This window comes from Cyprinodon tularosa, unplaced genomic scaffold (genome assembly GCF_016077235.1).
Source record: "Cyprinodon tularosa strain WSP-4 unplaced genomic scaffold, ASM1607723v1 ctg138, whole genome shotgun sequence".
Classification (NCBI taxonomy): Eukaryota; Metazoa; Chordata; class Actinopteri; order Cyprinodontiformes; family Cyprinodontidae; genus Cyprinodon; species Cyprinodon tularosa.
Genome location: NW_024038200.1, coordinates 970001 through 984057, shown reverse-complemented (window position 1 = coordinate 984057; position 14057 = coordinate 970001). Strand labels below are relative to the sequence as shown.

Here is a 14057-nt window from a genome sequence, read left to right as displayed (position 1 = left end):
AGTCTCTAACTTCACACAGACCAGTAGGTGATTCAATTCTATTCAGTTAATTTCTATAGAGCCTATACACGTCATCTCAAGGCACTTTACAGTGCAGTACAGTGATAGTTTTTCAATTCAATTAATTAAACTCTATCCAATTTAATTACAAAATATTTTTTTTATCCCAAAGGCGAATTAAAAGTTGGAATAAATCATTTACTTTTTTTAGATGGCCTCACAGTTGCGTTTCCAGTCGAGTTTGTTGTCCCAGTGAACATTAAGGTGTTTGTTCTCCACGACTTTCACTACTTGTCCCATCATGTTTTCAGGATTCACTCGCTCCTGTTTGTTTTTTTTACATTGTAGATATCACTGGAAGTCATATTTAGGCTTTTTGATAAAGCTTCTAGTTAGAGTGGCTCAGGTTATCCTGAGCTATCTCTATAGTTCTGCTGCTATAGGCTTAGACTGCTGGAGGACATAGGGACCCCTTTTTCATCATTCTGCTTCATTCTATCTCTATAGTTCTGCTGCTATAGGCTTAGACTGCTGGAGGACATAGGGACCCCTTTTTCATCATTCTGCTTCATTCTAGCTCTATAGTTCTGCTGCTATAGGCTTAGACTGCTGGAGGACATAGGGACCCCTTTTTCATCATTCTGCTTCATTCTATCTCTATTCTCCCACTCTGCAGAATCTATTAGTTCAATCTCTAATGTTCTGCTCTCTCTGCTTTTTCTCATAGTAGCTTCATCTGGTCTGTTCCTGTTTGGCTGTGACTCCATCCTGGAGAGAAATATCAGCTGTGCTGCTGCCATCAACACCTTTGTTTCTAGATGTTGGAGCTTGGCCTGTTTTCCAGTGTAGTCCTGTTTCTCTGACTGTGACTAACTGGATGTGCTCTCTTCATCCTCTGACATGGGAGCTGGCTCGGAGCTCGTCTGCCTGGCTCTGTGTTTCCTGGACGGGGCCGCCTTTTACAGTTGCTTTTTCTATGTCTGCTTCTGCCTCCTTGAACCCCAGTGGGCCTCAGCAGATGGCCGCTCACACTGAGCCTGGTTCTGCTGGAGGTTTCTTCCTGTTCAAAGGGTGTTTTTCCTCTCCACTGTCGCTACAAGCATGCTTAGTGTGAGGGATTGCTGAAGAGTCAATGAGTCGATGCAATCAGCTGGTTTTCCTTAGATAGAAAACTATGAATCAATCTGACTGGATGATCTGGTGAACTGGAAAGTGACCTGAGATGACATGATGTGAATTGGAGCTATAGAAATAAACTGAATAGAATTATATTTTTCCAAACAATGCACTTTAAAGTCTGTTTTTAAATTCAGCAGACTGACTTACTGGGGCTGCAGCTCTCAAAACCCCAAAGCGTAGATTAAGTACAGGTATGAAGGGGGTTGGTTTTAGATTAATTCAGGCTATAAATTAATCATTTAAAAATGCCCTGATTAGGTCCCTAATTCTAGAAATTACTACCTCTAAGTAGCAGGATATGATGAAGAAGGATTTAATTTAAATTAAATTTTACTTGCTTTGGGATAAAATCCCCAAAAAGTACGAAACACTAGACTTCTTTACTCACTCTTGGTAAAAGACAGACTCATGACTACAGTGAGTTATGAGGGTTATCAGTTTTTTTCTTCCATCCACCAGATTTGTCACTCTTCTCCGCCTCCAGTCCAGGAATGTGACTCATGTCTGCATAGATGTCTGTCAGGGCTGTCCTCTCACTAATACGACCCACTGTCACTACTATTGTGAGTATTTGGTGTCCTTTAAGAGGAAGGAAAGCAGAGCGTCACTGTGCTTTGAGGTCTGCCCCCATCATTTTGATGCCTTTAATCATTCAGTTTCCATAACAGTGTGTTTCCTTTTGTCTATAAACAGGTAATGGGATCCAAGCATGAAGTTGTTTTCTTTTTTTGGAGAACTGTTCCACTCTTTCTATCAATTATTCACTCAGTTGGAGCTTGTCCCCATTCTCTCTCTCTATTTCTACATTTTATACACCTGATTGTTGGATTACTGTCCCTCTGGATTCTTATTCTCCCTCCTTCCTCCCCCATTTACCTGTCAGGTGTTTTGCATTATACAGAAAAAAGAGGCAGGAGGGCCAAAACAGACCAGAAAGAAGATTACAGGGTGAAATGTAAGGAAAGCCCACCCTTAGCCACAACCCCCTTCCTTTTTATTAGGCATGCAACATTCAGATCTGCAGGAATACCTATGGTTGTGTGCAATACACACCTGTTTTTTTTTTTTTTTTCAAGGTCAAGCAGCGTGTGCCTGCTTGAACTCCTTTCCACAGCCATTGAAGCACTCTGCGATGGCAAGGCCGGCGCTAATTAATTACACCGCTCCTAATGTGCGGCCACGAGCCGATGAGCCGCTTGCATTCTGCACGACACATTGCATGCAATTTTTGATGTGCCGCTATGCATTTGAACTCGCCCAGTGAAATCGTTTCAGTCCAAGGCTTTGTTGTTTGTCTGCAGACGACGCTCTGCGAGCCTGTGTGGGATGGGAATATGTCTACGGTCCGCACTAATTACGAGCAGGAATGGAAAGTGTCTAATGTGCTCTGGGGAGGTAATTGACATTGATTTATGTTGTGGACGGCGATGGAGGGGTTCTATCATAGCAGGCAGCCAGCAATCACAGCTCTATATCATTAGGCTGGGGTGGATTGTGTATTTATGAGTGTTTGTGCATCTGTGTGTGATTTATTTATGTTTTTTGACAATGGTCCAGTATAGAAATGCCACACATAATTAGAGAAAGCTTACAGAGACTCTACCACCCTTCTACCCCTACCTCCCAGCCGCCATTCCCCTCACTGTCATCGCGTCTTAGGCATTCAACACAAATATTCAAAATTAACAAAATCACACACTGCCAAACATTTACACAGAGACTCAGAGCTAAGCAGCCACATGTGGGTGGCACAAATTGATGTGAATTTTGTTTCATGAGCTTGTCCTGTAAATTTGCATCCCTACGGTGCAACAAGTGAGGAGAAAGACGGCTCTGCACCAGGAGAAGAAGACAGGACGTGTTTTTTTAAACGTACCCCACCTTCCCCTTATGTTACGCCCCATCGAAAGGAAAGCGAGGACCTGGACAATTAACCACAGAACAGAGAGCATGCTGGGTAATTAGCACCAAGTCAACCCTGGCATTCCCTCAGCGTGAACAGACACACGCGCTTCTAGACAGCCACGGATACATGGTTCATTGTCTAAGCTCTGACAAATCTGCGGTCGCTCAGGAGGGCCATCTGAGGCGCATCATCCCATGTCAGATGTAGAGAACAATTAACGGAGGTCATCTCATTAGGGGAGTGCCTGGAAAACACTCAGATCTGAGAATGAAACACTAACCTCTCTGGGAATGGAACATGGGGAAGCTAAGCACTGAGAACTGTTATCCTCTGTAATTGCATGAAGAAGAAAGAAAAGAAGCAGCAGATGGATGGTGTATGTTTGGTGGTTATTTAGATGATTGCTTTGATGACACAAAAGGAAAAAACCTAAGATTCAGGGGGAGCGGTGAGGCTTTTGTTCAGGCTCTGAGGAACAGGAGCGTTACTCTGGATCTGTGTGTAGCCAAAGAGTTGGGTTGACATTAGGGGTTTGGCGATATATCGTGATTTTTCAGCCGCCCGATATACAGTAGCACAGTTTGTGTTTCATTCACTCCACTTAAGCCTCTTTTCCACAGAAAATACCAGTTTTACACATGATTTTCAACCGGCTAACAATTGGCATTTTGCTCCCTTCCCACTGGCAATAAAAGCTGGTCTAAGACAGAAATCAGGAAAGTAAACAATGGAGAGCAACAGGGAAGGAAGCCAGGGTGTAGTCAGTGTGATTTATTGTTTCTCTCTATTCTCTGTCTGAATCCCTCTAACCAGAGCTGCTCCATTTTTATCGAATGGAAGGAGTTGCTTCTGCTTGTTAGATCAGCGGCGACTGGCGCGTTGTGTTGAGGTCTGTACGTTGCATTCAATGGTGTCACGTAATTTAGAGTGTCAACCCAGCTATGGTATTCACACAGCATGCCAATCAAACCAAGGAGATTTGAACGTGGGTTGCTTGTCGAGTCATTTGATCCGGGTAGCGTCAGTGAGTTGTTCCCGCTGCCACTAAAAGACCATTGTTCCAGTTTAAACAGGTTTTTCGGCCAGTGGGAAAGGGTTCCCAACTGGAACAAAGGAGGATCCCACTGTTTAATTATCCTGATGGCATGTTCTCATGTGTCGGTACAGCTGGTCCTATGATGGACCGATAAATCAAGGGGTATGAGAAACCATCTGGTCCAAAAGAGCTTAGGCAAAATTCTTCCTCAGTCATATTCAATAAATTAGAATACTTTTGAAAAGTTTATCTATTTTAGTACCTCAACAAACGAAGTAAACATCGCAAGCATGAAATCCACACATACCAAGATTTTCCTTTGGACATTTTATACTTACATTACCTGCTTAAATTAACTAATTTTCAAAATATAAGATTGTTAAATTGGTTAAAACCTAATCTAATTCTAATCCCTCCAAGGATCAAGAGTCTTGATTATCATATGGGACATGAAACTTTGAGCTCTTGAACTTAGAGGTTCTCAGAAAAGACTTTTTAAAATGCTCAAACAAGTGAAGTGCAGCTTGTGCTGAAGCCTTCACTTAATTGGGCTGGAGGTTTGTTTGATATTCAGCAGAGGTGTTAAATGTCTGCCTGCAGGGGGCGATCTCCTTCACAGCCTTGGAAAAGAAACCGTTCCTCAGTCTATGTGTTTTTATCCAATGCTTCTGAATCTTTTTCCTGCTGGAAACAGGACAAATGGGTGGAATCTGTGGCAATGCATCTGGCCAGTTCCTGAATTCTTGCAGCATAAACTGACTCCAGATTAATGGCATCCCACAATCCCACATGCTTCACCACTCTTGTTCTCCTGCACCACGCAGCTCCCATACCATACATTCACACAGAGACACAGGATGCTTTCAAATGTGGCACTATTAAAGTTTGTTGGCAACTAAGTAAAAAAAAAATCCAGTCATTTTTAGCTATCTGCGAAACAAGAGCCATCGTTGGGCTTTTTTCACCAGGTGTGCTGAGTTCAGGGGAGTTCAGAGGAAATGTGAAAGCTCAGAAACTTTATGCTTGGCACACACTCCATTGATATTTGATGTGCCTGTATGCTCCAATTCTCCCCAATCATCAAGGGATATGGATCATGAGCCAGAGAATGAGATCCTACAGACCAGCGGCTGAAAAGTGCTACATCCATACATATAAGCTTAGAGACAGAATAAGGAGCTTAGTTGTGTCTCTGAATGAACAAAAACAGTCAGTCTATATATATATATATATATATATATATATATATATATATATATATATATATATATATATATATATATATATATATATATATGGTGTCATCCCAGTTTTGGACAAGGAAAAGATAATGGATGGTTCTGAGAATCATCACTTTAGGAAGAAATTTAACAACTTGATGCAGCTGGTTTTCCTTAGACAGAAACCTTGTCAACTCTCTGACTGGATGATCTGATGGCGATAACACGTATTGGGAATTTGTGCAATGAATAAACTGAATTGAATTGATTGGCTGCACGGTGGTGCAGTTTGTAGCAATGTTGCCTTGCAGCAAGAAGGTTCTGGGTTTGATTTCCGGCCCAGGTTGTTTCTGCATCAATTTTCTCCCCATCAGTTTCCTTCCATAGTCTAAAAACATGACTTTTAGGTTAATGGGCTCAATGTACAACTCAACTACTTCCTGCACTCATGGCAGATATTTTGTTTCCTGCTGGATTAATTGATTATTCCAGGTGTCCCTGTCCTCGGTAACCATGGCCAGATAAACCTGGATTAATCAGTTCATCCAGTAGAAAAAGACGGGAGAGAAAAGAGCTGCCTTAAGTTCAGGAAGTAGTGGAGTTGTGCACTGAGCCCATTGGCATCTCTAACTTATCTTTAGGTGAGAATGTGTGCATGTTTGTGTGTGTTGATGGACAATTGATCTGTCCAGGGTGATCATCCTAAAGGCTCTTTGCTAAGGTTTTTATAAGCTACAGTCCTCAACTAAACCCATCAGCTGACCATAGCCACGTACATCGGTATTATATCTTTTATGCAACACTATTTTAAGCATTTATGCAATGGCCATTTTTTAACCTTTGTGGTATAGCAGCAGTTTATCGGCTCTCGGCCAGTTCAACTTTCACTTGCTTTAAAGGATAAACATCTCTTGCAATGTCTGAAGACATGTCTACTTCTAGACTACAAGGTGGTTAATTTATCCATGACACATGGAGTTATATGCATGACTTAGTCCAGCATGCGTCAGGAAACTGCTCATCCTCCACAGATGATGAAATCACTGACCTTTATGATTAGTCTGCGGTCAGAACATGACTCATAGAAAAAAAATCCACCGATATTTATATTCAACATTTCAGTAAGCTGCACATCTGTAGCTCTGATGCTTGGAGTGGTTTAATGTAGGCTTTATCGTTTTGTTCAGTGATGGTGCGGCGCCACAGCATTTTAGCAGTGAATGCTGGATATCTATAGGGCCAACATCTAAGAAAAGAAATACAGCTACAGTTCAAGCTTTTTGCCTTTACGAGGTAAAGCAAAGAAAACTACCTGAGGCTGAAGAGAGCAACGTTACAGTTGTCATCACTTCACAATACTGAAAAGCTCCATGTCTGGTCAAAGTGTATGTTTTGGCCTTTAGTGAATGTGGGGATTTTGGGAAAGGACCAGATCAGACTGAGACAGGGTGTAAAAGAAGGAATATATAGAAATTAGTCATACCTGGACTGGAATACTCTGCACTGATTATTGTTTCTTTAAAGAAAACACACTTTTTGGACATTATGTATCATTTTATTCATGGAAAAAGGGAAATATATGTGTTTCTACAGGTTATTATTTTGTTGTGATTGCTTAAATCATTGTTGTCTTATTCTTGTGAACCAAATGTCTTGTATCACCTTGCCTCACAATCCGGATGTATAATTGATAAAAAGTGCCAAAATAAAAAAAAATAAATACAGCATTAAATAAATAATTAAACGTGTCAATAATTAATTAAATGTGGAATTAAATAAATAAATGTGTCATTCATTAATTAAAACCAGGTCACTAATATAAAGTGCCACAAATAAATAAATAAATACAGCGATAAACAATTAATTAAATGTGTAATTCATTAAATAAATAAGCAATTAAATATATAAATGTGACATTAATTTAATGAAATATTTCTTCATTTTATTAAAAAAATATATATAATTATTTCAGTGTGCATTTAATTATTTCATGGTCCTGTGTCGCAGTGCATCGAAACCATTAAAAGAATCTGTCAAACTCACCCATCAAAGTTAGGGGCGGGGTTAACACGAATCAAGTCTCTGTAATCGATTTGCTTCGCCTTAATGTGCAGGGTGACCAATCAGGTGTTAGATAAAATAATTAGGGCTGCAACTAACGATTATTTTAAAAATCGATGAATCGGCCGATTATTTTTTTAATTAATCGATGAATCGGACAAAAAATATTTTTTATATTAAATTGTGCTTGTTTGTTCTGTCTAAAATGTTTATTTTGGAATAAAGAGGTTAATACAAAAAATATTTTTTGTCCGATTCATCGATTAATTGAAAAAATAATCGGCCGATTCATCGATTTTTAAAATAATCGTTAGTTGCAGCCCTAATTATTTTATCTAACACCTGATTGGTCACCCTGCACATTAAGGCGAAGCAAATCGATTACAGAGACTCGATTCGCGTTAACCCCGCCCCCTAACTTTGATGGGTGAGTTTGACAGATTCTTTTAATGGTTTCGATGCACTGCGACACAGGACCATGAAATAATTAAATGCACACTGAAATAATTATATATATATTTTTAATAATTACACATTTAATTAATTGTTTATCGCTGTATTTATTTATTTAATTGTGGCACTTTATATTAGTGAAGTGGTTTTAATTAATGAATGACACATTTATTTTATTTAATTCCACATTTAATTAATTATTGACACATTTAATTATTTATTTAAGGCTGTATTTATTTATTTAATTTTGGCACTTTTTATCCTCCATACACTAACAACAGACCAGTCCAAAATAAACATTACAAATGAGTAAATAGAGTATGTCTGATGATTGAGGGACTCCTAGACCACTAAACAAATGCACCATCATTTTACTTAAGCTTCAGAAAATTAAGTATCAACAAATAAAAAGTTCCTAAAAAGCATTTTTCTTGCTTTAATTTTAGGAGCATCGCTCCACACCTAATGGTCTATGGCCTCAATAAATCTCCTTTTGCCATTAAAGTAAAACTTAAGAAAAGATTGCTGAAAAAAAAGGCAAACTTAAATGATTAGAGGAATAGAAGAACCATTTTTATAATATTTTCAAAGCAAACATTAAGAAAATGCGAGGTCATATCATTAATATACTTTACATAACATCAGGGAGTAATGATTGCACATTACAGGAGCAGCTACAGAGCTGAAAATAAATCCTCCATCCCTTCCCACAGGTTGCATCTTCTCCCTGTCGCCACGGTAATGCATCTATAAGTACCCCCCCCCCATCCTCTCCTGTTATCTCCAGATAAATTGAGATGCTGCAGCCTTCCCGGGGAGATTATTCCTCCCTCGGAGTTCTGGACCACAGTGGAGTGGGCAGGGGGGTGTTGGAGAACGTCCTGAGATCACAGGGAGATTGAACCTGGCATCAGCAAGGCAAAAAGGCTCCAAGGGACCAATTGGAAATCAGGTGCTTTCACACAAACTGCTGCAACACATGTATACACATATGCGCTCACCCTCACAGAGAGAGAAATGCGTTCCTCCAGTCTTTTTTTCCCCCACTTGGTCTTACAAACACACACATGGTGGCGGGAGCCATCTATAGTCATTTATCTCGCACCGGTAAATGTATCCATGTTCCTCGGGTTCCAATCTCCCACCTCGGCCTTTCTATCTGCTCAAACACACACACTCCCCAAAACAATCTCCTTCAATCACCACTTCTCTCAATTTCTTTGCCTCTCTCCCCCTCTTTATCTCTCCCTCCTCTGCCGTAAACCCTGTCTTTCGCCCCACTTCTCCATCGACTTACATTTCTCTGCTATCTTCCCGCTCTCCCCGATCGTCAATTTCTATCTCTCTCCTTCTCTGCCAGTCATCCAAGCCCTAGAGTGCACTTAGGTGATCAATCTTCATCCTCTCAGGGCTGTCAAAGTACTGGGTCAAGCCACATGCACATACACACACACATGAGCATGCATTCACCATAACAAGTGGACAGCAAATGCCAGGATTTACATGTGATCACAACAGGGGGGCAGTGACAATCGCTGGGAGCCCACATGCCTGGATGTAATCACACAGTAAACACAAATGTACTCAATCACAGGCAGTCGCTTCCCTCACACCAGTTATTCTCTTCTTTCCTATAGCTGGCGGTTCTAATCCGATGGAGGACGCGTACTGCCAGCGTAGGCGTTGGTGTGACTTTTTGGCTCTGTCTTGCTGGCTCTCGCCCAGTCACAGGGTGCAGCAGCTCCAGACATTCCCTCCTCATCCTCCATTGCAGCCAGGACCACCGAGCAGTGGGGGCTCAGTCTGGGCTGGAGGGTGGAGTTCTGGGCTCAGTCGCAGGGACGGGCTCTGAGCCATGCCCCACCCCACCACCTGAATATGGACAAAGATTGGCTCTATGGGGGGGAAATATAAATTTATAATTTAGTTTTGTTTCACTAAAGACCCCTGAACCCTTCCTGACAGCAGATACAAAAACATAAAAAAAAACAATCTCCCTCTGAACGTTTTGCACGTCCCACTGGCAGCATAGGTCCTGATAAACACCTGCAGGATTTTTATTTTTTTCATTTCTTAAAGGTGTTCTTGTTTGACACTGTGCCTCTCGCCGATCAAGCATAACAACACGTTGCTCCAGCCCCGGCTGAGTGTAGACCAGATATCAGTGTGGTTGAATTAAACATGGCCTGTCCTCATAAATACTGCACTGGGCCAGCACTCGGGGGACTTTATTTGGACCCATCAGAGCTAGAAGCTCCAGTGCCCAGCAGGAGAAACACAGCTCCGCAGTTTGCAGAGTAAAAACGTTAAGCTCGATGGGCGGTTGAGCATGCTAGCGGGGATGACGGCAGCGACCCTCTAGCTGCATGCCTCATGAATAGTAATACCCTGCATGAATGCTCTGTTCGCCCAGTAAGTGTTCTTTGTGTACTGGCAAAGGCACACGTGTAGCGTGTGTGAAAGTGGTTTGTATTTCCTGCCAGCTCTCTCCAGGTAGCATGCATAATAGCTTTGAAATGCTCAGCTTTTTGTGTCAGGCTTTGTGATGGGGTAGAGATTGCTTCCGAGTGACACACTCAGGAGTCATTTCCTTTTGTGATTCAGAGGGTTGCTAGTAGAGGTTCCTCTGTGAACAAAATTGTGTAAATAACCATTTAGAAATTACCCCGCGGGGTGTTAGAGAGGAAAGTTAGACCTCGTGGTTTTCCTCCTGACCTCGGGTTCATATCAGTGAAACTCTATGTACAACCCCTTAAAAGAGTTTTTAGCCTTTGCAATGCTACAAAAACAGGATTGCTATTTGTTTTAGACGTGCTTTACTTAATAAATCAAAGTAGTTCATTCTTAAAAAGCAAAAGGATGACTATACTTTATAGAGGGATCTTCAACGTCTTTCAGATTGGAACCCTCAGGTACGTCCAGGTGGGGCCTGGTGGTGTTACTGTAGACATTTCTGACAACTGATTGAGGATTACTGACAAAAACACAAAAATTAGGTGGATGCAAGATTTCTGCCTAAACTTATTCAACAAAATAAATCAAGTTACTGGAACTACCTCAGGTTATCCTGAGCTATCTCTATAGTTATGCTGTTATAAGCTTAGACGAGCTCCGAGCCAGCTCCCATGTCAGACGATGAAGAGAGCACATCCAGTTAGTCAAAGTCAGAGAAACAGGACTACACTGGAAAACAGGCCAAGCTCCAACATCTAGAAACAAAGGTGTTGATGGCAGCAGCACAGCTGATATTTCTCTCCAGGATGGAGTCACAGCCAAACAGGAACAGACCAGATGAAGCTACTATGAGAAAAAGCAGAGAGAGCAGAACGTTAGAGATTGAACTAACAGATTCTGCAGAGTGGGAGAATAGAGATAGAATGAAGCAGAATGATGAAAAAGGGGTCCCTATGTCCTCCAGCAGTCTAAGCCTATAGCAGCGAACATCTATCTAAACATCTAGCTTCTAAAATTGTTACACAGAATTTTCTTTAAGTATATCAGAGTAGTGGGACTGAATACATATTTATGGGGCTTTTTGTTTTATTGCAGAAATACCAAGAATAAAAGGAAAAATGTGCGACAGTCTAACCAGCTTTTAAAAGATAACCCTGCCCTGAGCTCTGAAGTCCAACCTTTCTCCGACTTTACTCCTAATTCTTTATATCTTAACTCTCACTTTGGTAGCTTGGTGATGTTTGATGTGTTTTAAATGGTATGGATTTGCACCATGGCTGACATGAAGTCTCCAGCTCCCTCCTTCGCATAGTCAGAAATTATTATTGACTAGCAAGTTCAAAGAGGAGCTTTCATCTTAATTGCGTCACACATTTCAATTTTATATAACACAGACTCGGCTGGATTTTAAACGCTTTCTCCAAACAGTTGCGGAATACAAATGTACCTATTCAATAAACCCATTTGGGTGGTGTAAACGGCAAACTCACTTCAAGGGAGAAAAAGTTAGCTTGCATTCAGAGAGAGACACGTTTAGACAGCTTCTGTGTCGCCGTGGAGATAGCATTGCTATGAGGATGTCTTATTGCCAATTAAACGGTCAGTTACGTAGCTTTCAGTTTGAACCCTCAGAAGTGTCTACCATGAGCAGACAGAGGTTTATAAGTTCTTAGGGTGGATTTTGTTCACTTTGGATGCATAATTATGAGACAGAATGACATGTTTATCATTTTCAGAGGTTCCTTTAGGTGAACTCTGTCTCCAACCTTTAATATTTCAGAACTGACTACAGCCATATATTCAGCTAAAAACACCAGATGAGATTTGTGTGTATATATTATGGGCAGAGGTGGAAAGAGTACTAAAGAATTGTAATTGAGTAAAAGTATCTTTACTTTGCCTAAATTCTACTAAAAGTAAAATTACCCATCTCAAAATTTACTCAAGTAAAAGTACAAAATTACTTCATTTAAAATGTAATTTGAGTAAAAGTTACTTAGTTACTTTGAGTTATTTAATGCAAAAAAGGATGAGTGATGAATCAAATTGAGCACAAGGTGTTTTAATCGATTTCAAGGCGTATTTCAGTGGATCTTTAGCCCAGCTGCAAAAGATCAGCTGGGCTAAAGATCATACTTCCTCACAGCACAAGGACAGTCACAACCTGAACCACAAAGTGCAAACAATTTTCAATCCTACTGTCCAACAGACACCATTATAGGAATAAAGATATTTAAACTACATTTTAAAGTTTTCAAAATGCACACAAAATTAAATGCCCAAAAGATACCAGAAATCAAACTAAAATGCAACAGGATCCCACTGTTATTAACAAGCTCCTCATTTAATGATTTTAACTGACACTTATTTTTACATCAATTGTTTATATGTTTGAATTGTGTAAATAAAGTGCTGTTAAAAGTCAAAAGTCTTCTTCTATTTTTTAATGGCGATTATGTCTCGGGGTTTAAATTTCCGGCCGCATTTAATGTTTTCACCATCAGTATTTTTTTTTTTTTTACTCAGTAACCTGAGGGGGTTTTAAATGTAGCAAAGTAAAACTACTTAGGTTAAAATGTACTCGAGTAAAAGTAAAAATTACATATTTCAAAAACTACTCAGAAAATTACAAATTACTCATAAGAAGTACTCAATTGCAGTAACTTGAGTAAATGTAATTCGTTACTTTCCACCCCTGATTATGGGAAATACTAAGAAATACCATTTTATAGTATTTACACACAAAAAAAACCCCAAAACAGCCAGGTTTCATAATTCACAAAATGTAAAGAATTGTTAATCACAGGAAGGTTTAACTTGAACATATATTAGAGTTTTATGTTTGTCTAAAAAGATTGTCTGGAAGAAGAATTACAAAGAAACATTTATGTTCTTTCATAAATTAAATTATGTTTAATTATAAATACCAAATGCTGGTGAAGATTCTCAGTCATTCAGGTCAGAGTCATTCCAAAAAAGTTCAAATCAATCCACTGGACTTTGTTTCCAAGTTTGAAGACGTTTCTCTTCCATCCAGGAAGCTTTTGCCGGACCAATAGACTAGAACTCTTTTGTAGCCCACGCCATCACACTGTACAACGCCTCACTGGCGTAAAATGTAAACTCCATATTTATCAGGACAAACCACATAGTGCAAACCATATTACTGGTCAATCTATCCGCCAAACTCCTCTATTACATACACACAACTCCTATCATATACACTGTACTTAATCTGTATTACTTTTTGTATACACACATATATATATATATATATATATATATATATATATATATATATATATATATATATATATATATATATATATATATATACATACATACATATGTATACACATATATATATATATATATATATATACATACATACATATGTATACACATATATATATATATATATATATACATATATATATATATAAATAAATATGTATATTTTTTTTCTATGTCGAGGCTCCATCCATTCACATTGTTTTTGTCAGTGTGAATTGGTACTGCTTACATATGGTGAGTTCACTGACCATAAAACTGATCAGATTTTTGGGTTTCTAACCAGCTGCTCTCTTTTAGGTATAATATTTGAAAATCATCTGGTTTTCTCAGACGCTGATCTTTAACCAGATCTCTGCTGGTTATTCTGGGTTTCTTTGTCTGCTTGGCTTACAGACTTTTGGCTTGCAGCACTTTTCCTTTTTGCTATTTTGCTATTTTGTTTTTTGTCTGCACC

The 14057-nt window shown here is 39.5% G+C and overlaps 1 protein-coding gene across 8 annotated transcripts in view; it reads right to left on the bottom strand.

The window, feature by feature from the left end:
• Positions 1-14057, bottom strand: part of tenm2 (teneurin transmembrane protein 2) — a 478143-nt gene that overhangs the window by 108883 nt on the left and 355203 nt on the right. The window lies entirely within an intron of this gene.